Source organism: Arachis hypogaea, chromosome 14, assembly GCF_003086295.3.
Source record: "Arachis hypogaea cultivar Tifrunner chromosome 14, arahy.Tifrunner.gnm2.J5K5, whole genome shotgun sequence".
Classification (NCBI taxonomy): domain Eukaryota; kingdom Viridiplantae; phylum Streptophyta; class Magnoliopsida; order Fabales; family Fabaceae; genus Arachis; species Arachis hypogaea.
The window spans coordinates 62,961,973-62,968,683 of record NC_092049.1 but is presented as its reverse complement, the minus strand read 5'-3'; the positions used below and the strand labels follow the sequence as shown (position 1 = coordinate 62,968,683).

Sequence of the window (6,711 nt, the reverse complement as noted above, 5' to 3'; positions counted from 1 at the left end):
ACGCCAGTTTGTAACCTGTTTCTGGCGTTTAACTCCACTTTGCAACCTGTTTCTGGCGTTTAACTCCATAGTGCAGCATTGAACTGGCATTGAAAGCCAGTTTGCGTCATCCAAACTCGAGCAAAGTATGGACTATTACATATTGCTGGAAAGCCCTGGATGTCAAATTTCCAACGCAATTGAGAGCGAGCCATTTGGAGTTCTGTAGCTCCAGAGAATCCACTTTGAGTGCAGAGAGGTCAGAATCCAACAGCATCTGCAGTCCTTTTTCAGCCTGAATCATATTTTTACTCAGGTCCCTCAATTTCAGCCAGAAAATACCTGAAATCACAAAAAAATACACAAACTCATAGTAAAGTCCAGAAATGTGATTTTTATTTAAAAACTAATAAAAATATACTAAAAACTAACTAAATCATACTAAAAACTAGGTAAAAACAATGCCAAAAAGCATATAAATTATCCGCTCATCACAACACCAAACTTAAATTGTTGCTTGTCCCCAAGCAACTGAAAATCAAATAGGATAAAAAGAAGAGAATATACTATAAATTCCAAAATATCAATGAAACTTAGCTCCAATCAGATGAGCGGGACTTGTAGCTTTTTGCCTCTTGAATAGTTTTGACATCTCACTTTATCCATTGAAGTTCAGAATGATTGGCATCTATAGGAAGTTAGAATTCAGATAGTGTTATTGATTCTCCTAGTTCAGTATGTTGATTCTTGAACACAGCTACTTTATGAGTCTTGGCCATGGCCCTAAGCACTTTGTTTTCCAGTATTACCACCGGATACATAAATGCCACAGACACATAACTGGGTGAACCTTTTCAGATTATGACTCAGCTTTGCTAAAGTCCCCAATTAGAGGTGTCTAGGGTTCTTAAGTAGACTCTTTTTTTTTTTTGCTTTGGACCTTGACTTTAACCGCTCAGTCTCAAGTTTTCACTTGACACCTTCACGCCACAAGCACATGGTTAGGGACAGCTTGGTTTAGCTGCTTAGGCCAGGATTTTATTCCTTTAGGCCTTCCTATCCATTGATGCTCAAAGCCTTGGATCCTTTTTATTACCCTTGCCCTTTGGTTTTAAGGGCTATTGGCTTTTTGCTCTTGCCTTTTGGTTTAAAGAGCTTTTGGCTTTTTCTGCTTGCTTTTTTTTTCTCTCTTTTTTTTTCGCAAGCTTTCTGTATTCACTGCTTTTTCTTGCTTCAAGAATCATTTTTAAAATTTTTTAGATTATCAAATAACATTTCTCCTTTTTCCTTATTCTTCAAGAGCCAACATATTTAACATTCATAAACAACAACTTCAAAAGACATATGCACTGTTCAAGCATTCATTCAGAAAAAAAAACTATTGTCACCACATCAAAATAATTAAACTAGTTTCAAGGATGAATTCGAAACCATGTACTTCTTGTTCTTTTGTAATTAAAACAGTTTTCATTTAAGAGAGGTGATGGATTCATAGGACATTTATAACTTTAAGACATAGACACTTAAACACTAATGATCATATAGTAAAGACACAAACATAAATAAAACATAAAGCATAATAAATGAAAAACAGAGAATTAAGAACAAGGAGATTAAGGAAAGAGTCCACCTTAGTGAGGGTGGCGTCTTCCTCTTCTTGAAGAACCAATGGTGCTTTTGAGCTCCTCTATGTCTCTTTCTTGTCTTTGTTGCTCCTCCGTCATAGCTCTTTGATCTTCTCTAATTTCATGGAGAATGATGGAGTGCTCTTGATGTTCCACCCTTAGTTGTCCCATGTTGGAACTTAATTCTCCTAGGGAGGTGTTGATTTGCTCCCAATAATTATGTGGAGGAAAGTGCATCCCTTGAGGCATCTTAGGGATTTCATGGTGAGGAATTTTCTCATGCTCATGTTGAGGTCCATGATCTCTTGTTTGCTCCATCCTTTTTTTAGTGATGGGCTTATCCTCTTCAATGAAGATGTCTCTGGCCTTAAGTGCCATAAATGGTTATGAAAAAACAAAAAGTAATGCTTTTACCATACCAAACTTAGAAGGTTTTCTTGTCCTTGAGCAAAAGAAGAAAGAAGGGAGTGGAAGAAGAAGAAAATGGAGGAGATGGAGGTGTGTAAATGGTTCGGTCAAGGGGGTTTTAGGTGGTTATGATGTGTGAAAAGGAAGGAGTGATGGTTTGAATTTGAGTGGGTGGGTGTAGGTGGGTTGTATGATGGTTTTGGAGGAGTAATAGAGGTGATTAGTGGAGGTTAATTGAGGAAGAATGTTATGAAAAGGTGTGAAGAGGAGAGAAGAAGAGGTGAGGTAGGTGGGGATCCTGTGGGGTCCACAGATCCAGTGGGGTCAAGGACTTAACATCCCTGCTCCAATTAGGCATGTAAAACACCCTTGCTGTGCAATCATGGCATTTAACGCCAGACTACTGCCTATTTCTGGCATTAAACGCCCAAATGTAGCTTGTTTCTGGCGTTTAACGCCAGCTTGGTGCCTGTTTCTGGCGTTAAATGCCAGACAGATGCTTGTTTCTGGCGTTTAAATGCTAAACTGCTCTCCTCCAGGGTGTGCTATTTTCAATGCTATTTTTCATTCTGTTTTTGATTTTTCAGTAGTTTTTGTGACTTCACATGATCATCCACCTAATAAAATACGAAATAACAAAAAGAAAATAAAATAGATATGATTAAATAATATTGGGTTGCCTCCCAACAAGCGCTTCTTTAGTGTCAATAGCTTGACAGTGAGCTCTCATGGAGCCTCACAGATAATCAGAGCAAGGTTGGAACCTCCCAACACCAAACTTAGAGTTTGAGTGTGGGGGCTTTAGTTGACTCTGCAGTGAGAGAAGCTTTTCATGCTTCCTCTCTATGGTTACAGAAGGAGATCCTTGAGTTTCAAACACAAGGTTGTCCTCATTCAGTTGGAGGACCAACTCTCCTCTGTCCACATCAATCACAGCTCTTACTGTGGCTAGGAAGGGTCTTCCAAGGATGATGGATTCATCCTCATCCTTCCTAGTGTCTAGGATTATGAAATCAGCAGGGATGTAAAGGCCTTCAACCTTTACTAACACGTCCTCTACTTGTCCATAAGCCTTTTTTCGTGAGTTGTCTGCCATCTCTAATGAGATTCTGGCAGCTTGCACCTCAAAGATCCCAAGTTTCTCCATTACAGAGAGTGGCATTAAGTTTATTCCTGACCCCAGGTCACACAGAGCCTTCTCAAAGGTCATGGTGCCTATGGTACCGGGTATTAAGAATTTGCCAGGATCCTGTTTCTTTTGAGGTAATTTCTGCCTATCCAATGCATTCAGTTCATTGGTGAGCAAGGGAGGTTCATCTTCCCAAGTCTCATTACCAAATAATTTGGCATTCAGCTTCATGATTACACCAAGGTACTTAGCAATTTGCTCTTCAGTAATTTCTTCATCCTCTTCAGAAGAAGAATACTCATCAGAGCTCATGAATGGCATAAGGAGGTTCAATGGAATCTTTATAGTCTCTAGATAAGCCTCAGATTCCTTTGGTTCCTCAGAGGAAAACTCCTTATTGATCACTGGACGTCCCAGGAGGTCTTCCTCACTAGGATTCACGTCCTCCTCCTCCCTTGTAGGTTCGGCCATGATGATTAAATCAATGGCTTTACACTCTCTCTTTGGATTTTCTTCTGTATTGCTTGGGAGAGTACTAGGAGGAGTTTCAGTGACTCTTTTACTCAGCTGGCCCACTTGTGCCTCCAAATTTCTAATGGAGGTTCTTGTTTCATTCATGAAACTTAAAGTGGCCTTAGATAGATCAGAGACTATATTTGCTAAGCTATATGGATTCTGCTCAGAACTCTCTGTCTTTTGCTGAGTGGATGATGGAAAAGGCTTGCTATTGCTAAACCTGTTCCTTTCACCATTATTACAGCCTTGTTGAGGCTTTTGTTGATCCTTCCATGAGAAATTTGGATGATTTCTCCATGATGGATTATAGGTGTTTCCATAGGGTTCACCCATGTAATTCACCTCTGCTATTGCAGGGTTCTCAGGATCATAAGCTTCTTCTTTAGAAGAGGTCTCTTTAGTACTGTTGGATGATTCCTTCAATCCATTTAGACTCTGAGAAATCATATTGACTTGCTGAGTCAATATTTTATTCTGAGCCAATATGGCATTCAGAGTATCAATTTCAAGAACTCCCTTCTTCATAGGCATCCCATTACTCACAGGATTCCTTTCAGAAGTGTACATGAACTGGTTATTTACAACCATGTCAATGAGTTCTTGAGCTTCTGCAGGCGTTTTCTTTAGGTGAATGGATCCACCTGCAGAATGGTCCAATGACATTTTAGATAATTCAGACAGACCATCATAGAATATATCCAGGATGGTCCATTCTGAAAGCATGTCAAAAGGACACTTTTTGGTCAGTTCCTTGTATCTCTCCCAAGCTTCAGAGAGGGATTCACCTTCTTTCTGTTTGAAGGTTTGAATATCCACTCTAAGCTTGCTAAGCTTTTGAGGAGGAAAGAACTTCGCTAAGAAAGCCGTGACCAGCTTATCCCAAGAGTTCAGGCTATCCTTAGGTTGAGAATCCAACCATATTCTAGCTCTGTCTCTTATAGCAAACAGGAAAAGCATGAGCCTGTAGACCTCGGGATCAACCCCATTGGTCTTAACAGTATCACAGATCTGCAAGAATTCAGTCAAGAATTGAAAAGGATCTTCAGATGGAAGTCCATGAAACTTGCAGTTCTGTTGCATCAGAGAAACTAATTGAGGTTTCAGCTCAAAATTGTTTGCTCCAATGGCAGGAATTGAGATGCTTCTTCCATGTAAATTGGAATTAGGTGCAGTAAAGTCACCAAGCATCTTTCTTGCATTGTTATTATTTTCGGCCATGTCTCCTTCTTTTTCGAAAATTTCTGTCAGATTTTCTCCAGAGAGTTGTGCTTTAGCTTCCTTTTCAGAGTTCTTTCAGGTTCAGGATCAGCCTCAACAAGAATGTTCTTATCCTTGTTCCTGCTCATATGACAAAGAAGGAAATAACAAAGAAAATATGTAATCCTCTATGTCACAGTATAGAGATTCCTTTATGTGAGTAGAAGAAAAAAAATTCGAACACCAGGAGGAAGTGAGGGTTCGAATTTTTAGATGAAGAGAAGTGTTAGTAAATAAATAAAATAATTAGAAAGAGATGAGGGGGAGAGAATTTCGAAAATTAAATAAAAAGAAAAGAAAAATGTTTTTGTTTTTAATTAAAATTAGAATTAAAATTCGAAAATTAAAAAGAAAAATGAAATTAAATTAAATTTACAACAATTAATTAATTAAAAAGGAATTTTAAAAAAAGAGGGAAGGGATTTTCGAAAATTAGAGAGAGAGAATTAGTTAAGTAGTTTTGAAAAAGATATGATTGAAACAAAAATATAAGATTGATTGAAAAAGATTTGAAAATCAATTTGAAAATGATAAGAAGTTAGAAAAGATTTTGAAATTGATTTTGAAAAAGATATGATTGAGAGATATGATTGAAAATCTTTTTGAAAAGGATTTGAAGAGGAAATTAAAAAGATTTGATTTTGTAAATCAAAGTTGATTACTTGACTAATAAGAAACTAAAAAGATATGATTCTAGAGTTTAAAGGTTGAATCTTTCTTACTAGGCAAGTAACAAACTAAAAATTTTTGAATCAATCATATTAATTGTTAGCATTAATTTCAAAAATATGAAATAAAAATAAGAAAAAGATTTTAAAAATAAATTTTGAAAATTTCGAAATTCATAAAAGAAAAATGAAAAATATTTGATTTTTGAAAAAGATTTGAAAAAGATAGGATTCTGAAATTGAAAATTTGATTTAACTCATAAGAAATAACAAGATTTTAAAATTTTTTGAAAAAGTCAACTCAAATTTTCGAATTTGATGAGAAGAAAAAGGAAAAGATATTTTTTTGATTTTTGAATTTTTAATGATGAAAGAGAAAAAGATATCTTTTGTTGTTTTTCTCTTTCTTTTTTATTAAACAGTAAAAATGAAACAAAACATGAAAATCATGAATCAAAACAACTAATGCATGCAAGAACACTTTGAATGTCAAGATGACCACCAAGAACACTTTGAATGTTAAGATGAACACCAAGAACTTATTTTTGAAAATTTTTAAGAAAAGAAAAACATGCAGGACACCAAACTTAGAAATTTTCAAACTTTAGACACTAATAATTCAAGAATGCATATGAAAAACAAGAAAAGGCACAAAACATTAAAATTTAAAGATCAAACAAGAAGACTTACCAAGAATAACTTGAAGATCATGAAGAACATATGCATGAGTTTTCGAAAAATGCAAGAAAGAGATAAACATGCAATTAACACCAAACTTAAAACTTGACACAAGACTCAAACAAGAAACATAAAATTATTTTTGATTTTATGATTTTAAAGATTTTTTTTTGGTATTTTTCAAAAATTATTAAAAAAAAAAAAGGATTTCAAAATTTTTAATAGGAATTCTAGGAATCTTGCAATGTTAGTCTAAAGCTCCAGTCCAAGAATTAGACATGGCTTACTAGCAGCCAAGCTTTCAGTGAAAGCTCCGGTCCAAAACACTAGACATGGCCAATGGCCAGCCAAGCTTTAGCAGATACAAATCAGACATACAACAGCTGATACTTCATCCAACTTCATATGTTGATAAATGGAAGCCTCGGTCCAAATAAATTAGACATGGCTT

At 35.9% G+C, this 6,711-nt stretch overlaps 1 non-coding gene across 1 annotated transcript; it reads left to right on the top strand.

Annotated features, from left to right (window-relative positions):
* Nucleotides 1-4,374: 4,374 nt before the first annotated feature.
* Nucleotides 4,375-4,482, top strand: LOC112746475 (small nucleolar RNA R71). Its single transcript, XR_003174357.1, has one exon. It is a non-coding gene; the product is annotated as a small nucleolar RNA R71 (small nucleolar RNA).
* The last annotated feature ends 2,229 nt before the right edge of the window (nucleotides 4,483-6,711 follow it).